This window comes from Tamandua tetradactyla, chromosome 4 (genome assembly GCF_023851605.1).
Source record: "Tamandua tetradactyla isolate mTamTet1 chromosome 4, mTamTet1.pri, whole genome shotgun sequence".
NCBI classification, from domain to species: domain Eukaryota; kingdom Metazoa; phylum Chordata; class Mammalia; order Pilosa; family Myrmecophagidae; genus Tamandua; species Tamandua tetradactyla.
Genome location: NC_135330.1, coordinates 143,915,679 through 143,930,698, shown reverse-complemented (window position 1 = coordinate 143,930,698; position 15,020 = coordinate 143,915,679). Strand labels below are relative to the sequence as shown.

At 37.7% G+C, this 15,020-nt stretch overlaps 1 pseudogene; it reads left to right on the top strand.

The window, feature by feature from the left end:
• Positions 1–2,392: 2,392 nt before the first annotated feature.
• Positions 2,393–3,651, top strand: LOC143680517 (Y-box-binding protein 1 pseudogene; annotated as a pseudogene).
• The last annotated feature ends 11,369 nt before the right edge of the window (positions 3,652–15,020 follow it).

The following is a 15,020-nucleotide window of genomic DNA, read 5'->3' as shown; positions in this document are numbered from 1 at the left end:
AGATTTTAGATTTTCAAAGAAATTTAAAAAATGGAACAAGATTTCATATAGATACTAAAAATAACAAAATTATAAAAAATAAGTAAAGATAATAAAATGTACATATAGAAAAAAGAATTCTTGTAATTTATCATATTCATTAAAATAGACAAATAAGTATTTTCTGACTTTTCTCAACAGAAAGGTGTCTGTTCTTCTTGCCCCTGTCCAAAATTCTCTTCTTGTACAAACTAGAGTAGTCTTAAAAATAGAGAGATGAGATCATGCTACTTTCCTATTTATTCTTTTTCCAATCATTTCCCCCAAACCAAAAAACCAACAAATAAAAATACTGTGTCATGAACTTAAAACCTCCAGGTTATTCCTATGCCAGATAAACCCTGAAACTTGAGGTACCAGTCTCTCATAGAACATCAACCAGATGCACCCTCTACCCCTAATGTCAACACCCCTTTCCAACATGAAGTGAGAATGGTCAGTGCCCCAATAGCCCTGAAGATTGAGAGAAAGATCAAATGAGAAGGAGGAGCAGTAACAGAGAAATCAGAATTTAACAAAGGAGTATGACTGCTAAATTATTATCTAGATATTTCTTTACCTTCTAGTGTATTAGAACAGTCTGAAGGAAATACCGGAAATTGTGGAACTATAAACCATACTATACTTTGAAACGTAGCCTATAACTATTTGTAAAATTGTACTTTGAAATTTATCCCTTTTCTGTATATATTTAATATTTCACAATAAAAAATTAAAAAAAAGAATGCTTTTAAACTGAAAAAAAAAAAAAAAACTGTGTCACGGTCTCTAAACCCCTCCATCATCCGGCTTCTACTTCCTCAAATTTAATCTTCCCGCTCTTCCGTCCCACTTGACTCTGACCCTCTCCTCAGTTCAGAGCTTTGTGCCCATCTCCAGGCCCCCCACGCACAGCATGCACGTCCTGAGCCATCATGCTCCTTCCTCTTTGGCTCACTCCTTTTCACCTATGCCTTGGTCTTACCTCTGCAGAGAGGCTGTTTCCTAGCATCCTGTGTGCATCAGTCGGTCCCTGCTGTCATTCTCTGTCGTTCTCGGCTGCGCTTTCCCTTCGTACTTCTTAGGAGACGGTAATTATATAGTTATGGGTTTATTTAGTAATCGCCTGTCTCCTCCTTTAGAACGGGAATCCCATGAAGGTGGAAACTGCCTATATTGGGTTCACCAGTTTGTACCCAGCAGCTTCCAGAAAGCCTGCCACGCAGTAGATCGCAGTATTTCTGAGATGAATTTATAAATTATGGTTGAAAAAACACAGAATTCTATTTAAATTATCTAAATTAATCTTAGCCTTTACTTTGAAAGTGCATTGACAATTTAGTTACAAAGAAAAATTCAGTTCTATTTAATTGTCCGTAATAAAGCAAAAGTGACTGCAATGAATTAACGAAAAATATGAAATTGAAATGAGAACAAACTCAATTTTGGGTTCTTCAAATGAAACCTTAAAACCAGAGTGGGAATGAAATATTTTACTCACTAATTTTTAAGTTCATTTTTAAGTAAGATTAAAAATAAATGACCAAATACATTCAGAAATATTTTAAATTTATTGGATTCAATTTAAAATAATACCCAAATCAAGCTGTTTCTTTAATATATTTGTGGAGAGAATTCCCAAAGCTTATATTCAGTCTCCTATCCCTAGGCAACAGGTACAGTAATGATGATCTGATGAAGAGTCAAGTGGCACTTGACACTTTCAAAAAGCCAATGACATGTGATGAAGAAAAAGTAATCCAAATGGTTGCTCAGTAGAACATTCACAATTTTTGTTTTAAATGTGCAATACAAAAGGGAAAATAAAAAGCATGTCCTGGTGAATTTTTTTTTCTCATTTGCAAAGACTACTGTTTAAAGAGGAAAGGAAAATAGCAATTAAATATAAATATGGCAAATGGCAGTACAAAATGCTAACAACCAGGGCCCTGAACTATGTGGAGTTGGGCTCACAAAGTGGTCTTTAAATTATTGGAAAATACAAGCGCTATTGTCTACTATTCTGAAGTGCATTTGAGTAAATCAGGGATTGCAACAAGAGAACTATTCTTGGCTTCATAAATATTTCCTATAAGCTTTTGAAATCCAATCTGTATCTTTATGTCCAGAGATGGTATGTGAATTCTAAAAAACTCAAACTCCTGGGATTTTCCATTCCTAATATTTATTATCAGAATCTACATAAATAGATTCCATTCATATATATCTGTTAAAAGGAAAAACCTTAATCTCTACCGCTATAATCTTTTTGGTTTACTTATTGAATAGAGAAATGCAACAGTATGTTCAGGGCTCTAAAACTTTACTTTGGTGAGTGGATTTAAAAGGTTAAGAATGAATTCTACAAGCAGATATGCAGCGGCAGCGGAGAGCGGGCCTCAGAGAGCTCGGAGCAGCCCCACGGCGTGGGCGGATCACTGCAACCAGAGCAGCCAGGCCGAGCCCCAGCCGGGGAGTGCCCGCCGCCCCCGCCCGCAGCGCTGCGGACCTCCGCCCCGCCCCGCCCGGTGGGAAGCTCAGAGAGGGCGTGGGCGGTTTCCCGTGGGCGGTGCCTGCGGCGGGGAGAAGGAAGGGTTTGGGAACTGTAACATGGTTCATTGTAGGAAATGGTTAAGGTTTTGTCAACAGGGATGACACCAGACAGGTGTGTTTGTACTCCAGGAGTACCTTCGTGATACAGGAGATGGAGAGACTGTGGAGTTTGATGTTACTGAAGGTGAAGAGAAGGCAGAGGCAGCAAATACCGCAGGCCCGGGTGGCCTTCCAGAGCAAGGCAGTAGACATGCAGCAGACCGTAACTACTACAGACGTTATCGGGGTGGTAGGAATCACCCACACAATCCCCAGCAAAACTACCAGACTAGTGGAGTGGGGGGGAGGTGGAGAACGAGGGATCAGGGAGTGCCCCAAGGCCAGGCCCAGCAACGCGGTCCTTCCGCATGGGACCATTCCCACCATACTGCATGTGGGGACCCTGCGGGCTCGGCCCCAATATTCCAACCCTCCTGCGCTAGGAGGAGGGATGGAGGGTGCTGACAACCAGGGTGCAAGAGAACAAGGTAGACCAGTGGGGCAGAATATTTATCAGGGTTACAGAGCAGGGTTCCGCACGGCCCCTCCTCACCAGAGATAGCCTAAAGAGGAGGGAAACGAAGATGATGTGGAAAATCAGGGAGATGAGACCCAGGGTCATCATCCACCTCAAGTCGGTACCGCCTTAACTTCAGTCACTGCGCAGATGCCTCCAAAACCTAAACCACAAGATGGCACAGAGACAAAAGCAGCGATCCACCTGCTGAGAATTCCCATGAGGCTGAGCTGGGTGAGGGTTCGGTATACGCTGGCTTACCTCTCCAGTTTGGTCATCCGAGATGTGAATATGGAATTCCAGCAATAAGAAATGTACAAAAGATAGCAGCTGAAGACCTTGAGTGCTTGCTTTTCGCTTGTTAACCAGGTAACTACAACTATGTGCATTATCCATGCAGCATGGGGTTTTTATTATTTTTACCTAAAGATGCCTGTTTTTGTAATGACAAACATTTTTCAAAAAGCCTGTTTTTTTCTCAGTACACCTTTAAAGGCTTAAATTGCTTCATATCTGGTCAAGCTGAGACTTTTAAGAACCTCATTTTTAATTTGTAATAAAGGTTTAAACTTGATATTTTCAAAAAGGTCAACAAACTGGAAGCTCCTGTTAATAAAGGTCTCAAATAATTTTAAAAAAATGAATGGGCACATTTAGGATTTCAACCCAGGTCGATCTGATTCCAAAATCTGATGTTTTTTCTACTGCTTCTAGCTGCTCCCACAACTTGTCTGCATCTGTCCTATACTTGTTTGCATTTTTCCATTTAGAAACAACTGCCAGCCCTGCCCCACCAAGCTCAGCAACACTTTGATTTCCCTTCCTGTTGCTGAGGCAGAGCCACTCACCTCCCTGGCATTCATGAGCAGCCCTGCAAAGTATGGGAGCATCTGGCAATCCACCTAGCAAGAGTGACCACGAAGTGGAGAAATTTTCTCCAAGAGCAGACAACATCTGTTTGATAGGCAATAAAAATAAACCCGTAATAAACTCATTTTAGGAGCAAAAAAAAAATGAATGGGATGGGCCAGGCTCAGCAGGCAGAGTTCTTGCCTACCATGGTAGAGAACCTGGTTCAATTCCCGGTGCCTGCCCGTTAAAAAAAAAAAAAAAAAAAAGAATGGTATAGTTTTTCTGGAATTCTCCATTCTTCCCGCTTTGAAGCACTGTCACAATACCAATAAGGTATGGTAGGGTTGAGAGTTGTCTTAAATTCCATCCATGAGATTCTTGATAGAATTCTCCCAGTGATCCCCAAAATAGTAAGTGCCTCCTGTAATCTAAATGCTTTTTGTATAAAAAGGGTTTTAGATAGAGCCTGCATGAATATTGGCAACTAAACGTGCTCCAAATCTGTGAATATGTGTGTGTATTTATATTTATATTCTTTTCATAGACGTAGATGAAAGCATAGACCAAATATAACCAGCACCTGTCAGAAGTTTTAAAGGGTCTAGTCTATTAAATTACAGAAAGATTTTCCCTCATTATCTCACTAAAATGACAGGTATTTTGTTGGATTCAGATTGAAATACAACCCTTGCAAAAGACATGACCAAAATGTGATCATTAAGATAAGAAACATTAACAACTAATAGCTAACACAATAGATTACACAAGTAACAAACAAGCAAATTTGTTTCATCATGCTAAGAGACTTTAGGATGCCAAAAGTTACATACAATATTTAAAGTTACATCCTCTATTTATTGCTATTAATTTGCACAGATTTGTAGGGTGCAGCCTTAGGTGTTAGCAAAGTAGCCTCTTGTGAGTTTCTTCACTAAGAAGGTCACCATTACCCAGGTAAAGAATTCAATATTAACATTAATGTCAGGAACAAAATGGAGCACATGTTCTGATTTCTAGATATATCTCACTCATTTTTTTTTCTTTAGACACATCCCTTCTCCATTTAAGATTAATCCTCCATAAACGTTCTTTGGTTCCTTGCCACCTCCTTGACGGTGACACCTCTTTGATCCCTTCTGTCCCCCTCTCTGTGGTGTCCAAACCCTCCCTCAACACCTCCCACCCCACCCCATCCTTTGAGCAGTTATTTTTCCTTTATTCTTTACATCCCTACGAAATTTCACTTAGTCTATTCTGCCCACCTCCACTTCTATCCCTGCCACTCACTATCCCTGAAAACTGTTTTCTGCATCCACTCCTCCCCCCAACTAATCTCCATAGTCTCGTATTAATCATACAACCCAATTGTTGTCTAAATCCTCAATCTCATCCTGAAGCATTAGTATTACTGAAAAACTTTTTCCATGAAAAAAAACTCCTTGCTTGACATTGTGAAAAATTGCCTTCTACTGGTTCTTTCTACTGTTTTGCTTTCTTCCTCGAACTTTTGTTCCCATTCCTTTTTTCTTCTTGCACCTTAGTTGCCAGCAGCCTTTCAACCTTTATCCACTGGCCTTTCTTTTGACATTCTATTAATTTATTCCTATAATGTTCCTTTATGGGCTCTATGAAAAGTATGTCCAATAAATTTCCAAATTGAAACCTCCTCCTGCATTCCACCTGGCTGTGGAAAACCTTGTGAATGTTATACTGCCACACCAAATGCAGTGTACTAAAGGCAGATCGTTTCCCAAAACTGGACCTTCTCATAAGAATCCTCAGAATTTTTCAGTTATGTTTGACATCTCTCTTTCCATAATACTTTTTCCTTATGTCCAGTCTGCACTGGAAATAGGTTCATTTTTCACAGTGTTAATCACATCCATCTCTCCCTGTTTCTTTCTGCTGCCATTATTCAATTCTAGGTTCTTATTAACACAGTCTCTTAGATTCTCTTCCCCTCCAATGTTAAAGACCAAGAGGACTACAACAGGAGACACATAGAACAGAAAAGAATAGAGGAGTTCAGTGTCTATCTGAAGTGGATTAAATATGAACTGACTGGCAGTCTTTGAGTCATCCTTGAACTTTGTGAGTCTTATGGACTAATGGAAGATACTTTTGGTAATGGACTATAACATCCCAACTCTGTATAGCTAAAGAGATGTAGCTGAGCAGTTCAGTAAATTTCCTTTTCCACTTGCAAGCTCATCAAAAATCAAACCCATGATCTTCATTTTCATGGGTTTGATTTTTTCAACACCTGAGCTCCTAACATTTATTTCATTTGGAATGAGTATTTTCCACCTATAAACAGGTCTGTTTTTTCAGGTCCCATTCAATTGACATCTTTTCTATGAAATCTTTTCAAAAAGAAGTGATCTCTCTCCTGAAAATATCCACAGTACTGTTGTACATCTGTTAGAGTACTAACCACACCCATACTACAGGGCATCTTTCCTATCCTATGCCTGACTGAAAGGTCCTGCAGAGCGAGTATCATAATCCCTCTTCTTACTCCCCATGGCACTTTGTATAATGCCTAGTATGTGCTCATTCCTCAATAAAGAGTTATTGAATTAATGCATAATAATGATTCAAATCCATGAATAAAATTTTGCTGCCACTTTTCATGAGATTTTGGTATCATTCTGGTCCTTCCACCTCAAAAAAGTAGACCAAGTTTAAGAAATCACAGTTAAAAGAGTGGAATTGGAATGTTAAATAGCTTTACTCATCATCCTGATCTACTTGAACCCTTATTTTACACAAAAACCTACAAACAGGAAACATAGGGCAAATGAGCCAAGCTGACATGCCAAAGATCCCTTGTGGTGCTTATAGAAAAGCCTGCCCTTGCTGTGATAAAGGAGTAAAACTGATGCCACCAAGTCTGCTAATCTTCACCAGATAAGCCACAACCTTGCATAAACAATCCTGCTGGTGTGAGTTGCCAGATAACAGACTTTGACCCAAAGGTACCCTGCTCTAGACAACTCACCCCCATTGCAGCTCAGGTAGCTCATGCTTCCCTTGCAACTCACGTCTTTCTTGCCTCTCTCCTTCCCCCCTCCACCGCCCCTTTGTCCCAAACAGCCATATAAACGTCTCCCCAAACCCTGCCCTTTTAGGTAGTAATTTTTTTGTTGTTGCTGCTTCGCATGAGTGCTACTTTAGCTCAATAAACTTCTTTTCAGAATCTCTGCACTCCATTTTCAGCATAAAAAAAGTATGACGATCACACTCTTGCCTTTGGAAGGCAGATAAAATTCTTCATCGAAAAGCTAAATAAAAATAAAATGAACATTGGAAAGATAAAACTTACTCTACAAAAAATCAAGAGAATACATGTTGACTGAAATCAAGTACATAAATACAAGCTATTCTTTAAAATCCCTTAAAACACCAATAAAAGTAAAAATTAAGATGTAGATTATAATTTAATGTAGATTATAATCTACACTGTCACCTCAAAGAATGAATAGACTAATTTATGAATGTTAGACTGTGAAAAGAGACTTAAGAAAAACAGGACAATTTATAATCCATTCTGAACTATTTCAGCTCATTAAAGGCCAATCCGTATCCTTCAATAATAGATGTCAAAGAGAAGACTCAGCAGATGGGGACAAAAATGCCGAATTTAGGACAGAATTTATTTATTCAGATATTTTATTCATTCATCTCACAATGATGTATTTAGCAACTTTTAGTAATAGGCAATATGGATAAGCATTTAATATTAGAAAGATGACAAATACCTGGTTTCCTCCTACATACATCCCATGATCTGGGCGGTGATGACACACTGTAAACATCCGTGCTCAGGGCTCTGATGCCAACAGTTAATATAAGCCCATTTCGGGATAACACGGCTTCCGTGCGTGCCTTGTCAGGCAGGACAGAGCCAACATCAGCCAGCAAATGCGTCTTAATGAAAGGAAGGCAGCATTCCCAGCACCTAGTCTACTTGCTTTGCTTCCAAATTCAAAGAAATTCTTCATCCACTGACCGCATTTCTGATCTTTTTTCAGTGGCTCCTCAAATACAAAAGGTTTTATAGGATATTCTTCTGACATTTGAGGTTCCTTACTATTTGCTGTTTAAAATGTCTCTGCCATTTCTCGTGCTTCAACCAACAAAGAGGAAGAGTGATTAAGCTTTATTCAGACTTACTGTGACCTTGAATTACGTATATATTGAGGTTAGGTTAGAAACTGAAGTTAGTAGGTGACACTGCAATGTAAAGCAGTTAAAGAATGGCCTTTCTCAAAACTGACATTCTATAGCCAAGACATTTCAATTTTTAGGTCAGGGTAATAAAATGCCAGAAGTTATGAGATTCACAACTAACTTTAATCACCTTTACAAAAGGATTACATATACATGTGCATCTAAAGAATTGAGTTTTGTGGATACTTTTATTGCCTATGAAACAATGAGACAATCTTTTCCCCTGTCCTGGTTTACTGATTATTGTGTTTGTTACCATGGTTACAAATCCAAAGCTCCCAGGAGATCGGTTTTGAACCCTCAATTCTTTGACCTTCTGAAACCAACAATATAGAAAAGATAGAAAAGCAAGCTCTAAAATCCTCTCAAGTGGACCAATTTATAGAAATACATGCTCTGCTGCTATGCTTTAAACTATAGCCAATGTAAAATTTCAAGCATTTAGAAGAGAAAAATACAAATAAACCCTGTGCCTTGAATTACCAAACTACTGTGAGATTAGTTTTATGAAAAATTCTGTTCGAACCTGTCCCCAGGCCTCCATGCATAACAACTTTGATCATATAAAAGGCATCATGATTAACTTTTAAGATATTTGGTATTTGAATTTAAAATCATGCAGAAATATGTACAAAATAGATCTTATCCTAAAGTCATTTTATAATTCATTTGCATATTAAAAGCTTTACATAGAACATATTATAGAAAAGAAAAAATAAATGGCACCTATAAATAACGACTTCAGATTTATCTGTTTGAAAATAAAAATAGGAAGATCTTTTAAAATTAGGGTTTAAATTAGGATACAGATGAATGGACCATATCTCAGCATATTTCATTTATTCATACATTTATTTATTAATTCATAGACTATTCATTGAGCTCCTACAATGTATAAGTCAATGCTGTCAGCACTGAAAATTCAAGAATTATGTCAAATTGTCTTTAGTTTTGTAAAACTCCCGTTCTGTAAAGCAGGAGAAAACATAGTAAATAAGAAAACCTAAATATAACAAAACAATGTTGGAATCTCGTAAGTGCCAGGACAAGATACAAAACAATAACATGATAGAAGGTGACAATAGGGAGTATAAGAAACTACTGGGACATTTAGGGTGAATTTTATTGGCAGAGAACAACCAGTGCTAAGGCCTTAAGGCAAGAACAGTTTTGGCATTTTCAAGAACAAAGAATCAAAAGGCAAGTGTGTCTGGTAAATAGAGTAGATGAGAGGAGGAGGAGAGGAAAGGCAGTGAGACCGGAGGGGAGACAGAGGCAGGCTCTTGGAAAGCCTTGAAGGCATGTTAAATAAATGGTCCCGATTTTATTCTAGAGGCAATGAAAAGTCACTGGAGGGCTGCAGGCAGGAGAGTAAATAAAATTAGGTTTGCCTTTCTAAAACTAGGTGCTGCATATTTTATTCTTTATGGCTATAACTTTATTATCTTTTTTAGACGTTATCAAGCAATTTAACTTTGCAGAATTTTGTATGATTCAGGCATTAAAAAAGAAAGATCATCCATGTATAATCCCAATGATTTCTCAAGCCAGTTTATGTCTAGAAATGACATCAGTAAAATCACTTTAATTTTTCTCTCTCCTCCTATGACTATTAAAATGCTGCTGATGACAACAATGATGATTGTACTGATGCCACTACTAATAGCCGATACTGTTTATTGAGCACTTACCATGTTTCAGAAATGGTATTAACTGCTTAATACATTTAATCATTACAAGAATCCCATACAATGTACACTTTATAGATGAGTAAGCAGAGTCTTGGAGAGTTTAAGTAGAGTTCCCAATTTCATGAATAGTATAGAGAATGAATTAGGAGTCAATCTAAGATCACCCAATTCCATAAAGCAAACTCTTAACGATTGTACTTTTCTGACATGAAATGGAATCTAATGTTAATTTAAATTTCTTTAAAAAATGCTTATCCCAAAATATTTCTAAGAATTCAAAGGTTAATTTTTCTCTATAAGTAGATTTGACACCAACATTTGATTTGGACTAGAAAATATATTTAGAAACTCATTAGTATTCTTTTTTTTTTCATAAGGATATGTTTAGAACAAATTACAAGAGTAACACTACCTTTTAATCTATTAAATTTTGGTCAAAATAGTACTTGGAAGCTATATTGATCTAATGAAATATATTATATTCCAAACAGCTGCTAAAGTGGCCAGCAACAAAAGAAATCCTTTATTAAAGCAATGCAGTTTCAACCATTAGAGAGAACTATAGTAAAAAAAAAAAAAAACAACTAAACCCAACCTAGTTTTTCCTGGCATGGTTTACAGGTTGCCAATCTCTCTATATATGAGGGAGTGAGGAAATACCATTTTACCCATCCTCTAAATTCTAACAAGGTAAAATTCTTAAATGACTAAATGTATCTCTCCTTAATATTCAAACCATCTGGTTCCTATCTCCCAGGAAACCTGGGGCCCAGAGGACCCAGCCAAAATGTAGCACACACAAAAAAAGTGCTAGCTCTTGCTGCTTCATTGCCAGCCTTAAGCATCCTGCTGAACCTTTGACTGGCACATTTCAATGGCCACTTCTTTACTTCTTGCAGCTCCATTTTTGCTCAGAACTCTAAAAATATCTTTCAACTATGTATGCTTTCTATTTAGCAACAATATTATTATTCACAGACAGTTATCCCTGTTTTATTAATGACCCAAATGATCCCTTTTATTTTTACCTTTTTTTTTTTTTTCATTTTTATTTCTCCCTTTCGGCTGCCTATTAGTTGACACTCACATCAACACACCTTGACATCAATCATCAACACATGTTTCTGTTAGGAAAAACTTAAGAAAAAAAGAAATGAAAAAAACAAGCATCAAATGACTCTTAAGATCTGTTTGAGTCTCATTAGATTTTTTTCTGATTCCTTTATATTTTATAGCTATATTCTATTTCTTTTTTAATATTTACATTAAGAAATCGTCACACACCTACAGTCCATATATGGTGTACAATCAGTGGCTCACAATATCACACAGTTGTGTATTCATCACCAAGATCATCTTTAGAACATTTGCTTCACTTCAGAAAAAGAAATAAAAAGAAAGTAGAAAAAAACTCAAATATCCCATACACCTTACTCCTCCCTCTCATTGACTGTCAGGTACAGATGAGACAGCGGTCACATGCTCGGTGCAGAGATATAGTAAAGCTGTCTCTGTGGGAATAGGCACCTGATGTCCTGAAAAGACTGAAGAGTTGCAAAGCTGCTCCAGTCTGGGGCAGAAGGAGGCCTTGGGAAAGGTGTAACTTTTGCCCTGCACAAAGAAACAGATGGTTCAACCCTTGCTTCCTGGTTCCAGTTCTTTAGTTATACTTTGTTACTTTCTTTACCTCACAGCCTTATAAAATAAACGGTGCTGAACCTCTTGGGGTCTTGGAGTCTGCATCAGAGCTCTGAGTCCTACCTGGTACCACCTTTATATCTTTTTCTCTTGTCTTCCTTTCTTAATTCCCCATTACCTCCCTTTAGTCCTGACACTGAGCCATGCTGGTGGCAGCAATTGACCGCTAGTATTTCAATCTACCTAATTTATTTTACCCCTTATTCCTCCTATTATTTATTTATTTTTTATCATCTTTTTTACTCATCTGTCCGTACCATGGATAAAAGGAACAGCAGACACAAGGTTTTCACAATTGTATTAGTTAGGGTTCTCTAGAGAAACAGGATCAACAGGAAATACTCACAAATATAAAATTTATAAAAGTGTCTCACACGACCATGGGAACGCAGAGTCCAAAATCCACATGGCAGGCTGTGAAGCTGACAATTTCCACGGAGGGTCTGGATAAACGCCACAGGAGAGGCTTGCTGGCCGAAACAGGAAGATAGCCTGTCTCTTCTGAATCCTCATTAAAAGGCTTCCAGTGATTAGATTAAGCATCTCTCATTGCAGAAGACACTCCCCTTGGGTGATTACAAATGGAATCAGCTGTGGATGCAGCTGACATGATCATGATTTAATTCTTTGAAATGTCCACATCGCAACTGACAGGCCAGCACTTGCCCAACACAAACAGGTACCACCACTTGGCCAAGTTGACACATGAACCTGACCATGACAACTATCATACAGCCACACTGTAAAAACGGTATCATTATACAATCATATTTAAGAATCAAAGCTACTGTAACACAGCTCAACAGTAACACAGCTCAACAGTTTCAGGTACTTCCCTCCAGCCACTCCAATACACCATAATCTAAAAAAAGGATATCTACATAATGCATAAAAATAAACTCCAGGATAACCTCTTGCTGTGTTTGAAATCCCTTAGCCACCGAAACTTTATTTTGTCCCATTTCTCTCTTCTGCCTTTTGGTTAAGAAGGCTTTCTCAATCCCATGATGCCAGGTCTTGGCTCATCCTAGGAGTTCTGTCCCACATTTCCAGGGAGATTTACATCCCTGGAGTCATGTCCCATGTAGGTGGGGAGGGCAGTGAGTTCACCTGTCAAGTTGGCTTAGAGAGAGGTCACATGTGCACACAAGAGTTCTCTGGGGTGACTCTTAGGACATAATTTTAAGTAAGCTTAGCTTCTCCTTTGCAGGAATAGGTGTGAACCCCAAGATCGATGGCTTTGGTTGCCCCCCACTGCTTGTGAAAATATCTATATTATACTTCTAATAGCTGTGCAATTAGTTTAATATTTGGAAAAAACATGACAATAGCTGTCATCATGCCCATTTTAAGATGATGTAAGGTTACTTGCCAAACAAAAAAAGTAGAAATTCATAGAAAATTTTCAAGGCATTTAATTTTGATTAAAGGAAAAAGAAATAGACTATTTCCTATTCCAGGTCCTCGTTCTTCCGCCCCTGCCCCTGTACATATATTCTATGGATGGACAGGTTGCCAGTCACTCTTGAGTGATTCATTATGCAATTGCTTTCATGGCTTCATTCAAATATTAGTTGGGCGCATTCAATATGTTAAGTATCAATAGGCATGGCACAGTTCCTCCATGCAAGTAACCTACATTTTAGGAGAAGTGAGATAACATGACACAAATACCAAAGTTCAGGGTTGAATATAAGAAGTTCATGAAGAGAGATGCTCATTTCTGTATTACACAACGAAGAATTCACTTTGACTAAGAGAATCGGGGAAAGCTTTGATGGAGAAATAACATTTAATCCCTTCAGGAAGGGCAGGAATTTGACAGAACTATTAGGGAGGGAGAAGTTGTTGAGCAAAACATTAAAGACAGAACTAAAAGGGTACAAACAAAGTAAATTTAGTGAAGTGGAAATAGCATTAGCCTGTGAGTCAGATCCAAAATGAGTGCCACACCTACTAACCAATAATAACACTGTTTTCAATCTCCATGTCTGTATGATGAGGATTGTGCTACATTATCTCCAAGTTTGCGTAAGTTCTAAAATTGGATGATTTTTCAAACAAAGGGGTGGTAAGGCACAGAGCATACCTGGAGAATTGCAAGTAGTATAGTTATCTGAAGACCAATGTGATATGTACATATAGATACGTAGTGAGAAACAAGCTTGGGAGAAATGATTAGGACCATGGGATATGCTGGATACAAGCTAAGAATTTGGGCTTGTGTATTTTAATCCAGGTAGATTCACTGATGATCTCCCATCCTGTCCAAAATTAGTTTCAGATAAATTTTATAGCAGTGTATAAGGTGGAATGGAGTCAGGTGTGCCTGAGGCAAATGTTTAAGTGTCTATTATAGAGTCAAGTGATGGGTAACAATGGTGAGAACTAATGCGATGGTGGTAGAAATGGAAATTATGGTATATACCTGGGAGGCATGGTGAGAAAGCTGTACCTATCCAAGGACTTAATTTACTAAGTCATTTGGGGATACAACTGAAGGAAAGCATTTTTTTTGTCATCAAAAAAAAGTAAACCCCATTATGAGTCTCAAATCTGAAAAGCTCCAAGTAACTAAGAATTGTCACGTTCTCTTCATGTAGTTTTCTGGTTTGTTTCGTTTTACTTCCTTCTTGCCTGTAGTGTTTATCTAGGGGCTTCAAGATGATTAAATTTAAAAAAGCACAATCTGTTCCCGACAAGGGTAAACAAGCATGGGATGCTGGCTTTTTCCTCAATTTAGTCAAGAACTTCAGAACCATAGCATTTTTTATAAGCATGTCTCTGCCATAGGAGTGGGAAAATAGAAAAAAAACGGAACAGAAAACAAAATTCAGAACTAGGAACAGGAGGACTTGAAAGATGGTAAAGATGGCACCTCAAAACAGTGGGAAAATGATGGATAATTTGGTCAATTGTATTAGGAAAATTTACTGACTATATGTAGACAAACAAGTTTGAATCTCTACCATATACCATATTCAAAGGTGGATTACAGATGAAATAAAGACCTAAATAAGAAAATTATAAATACAAAGCAAAGAGAAGAAAATGTAGGAGAATAATTTAGTGATTTGGAAATTTGAAAGATTTGTTTTAAAAAAAAGACTCTGAAAGCACAAGATGTAAAACCTACATATATATATATATTTCATTAAATCAAAATTTCATCTAATACAATTGGAGATGATGTTGCTTTGATTTATTTATAAGGTCTTTGATTAAATAGCTTAATATAGTGAGGGACAGTTGAAGAAAATGGTGTGTTAGTTAGATTCAGTTGTCAGCTTGGCCAGGTGAGCATACCTAGTTCTGTTGCTGCGAACACAAACCAATGGTACGTGAACCTTATCTGTTGCTAATTACATCTGCAGTCGACTAAGAGGCATGTCTGCTGCAATGAGTGACATTTGACTTAA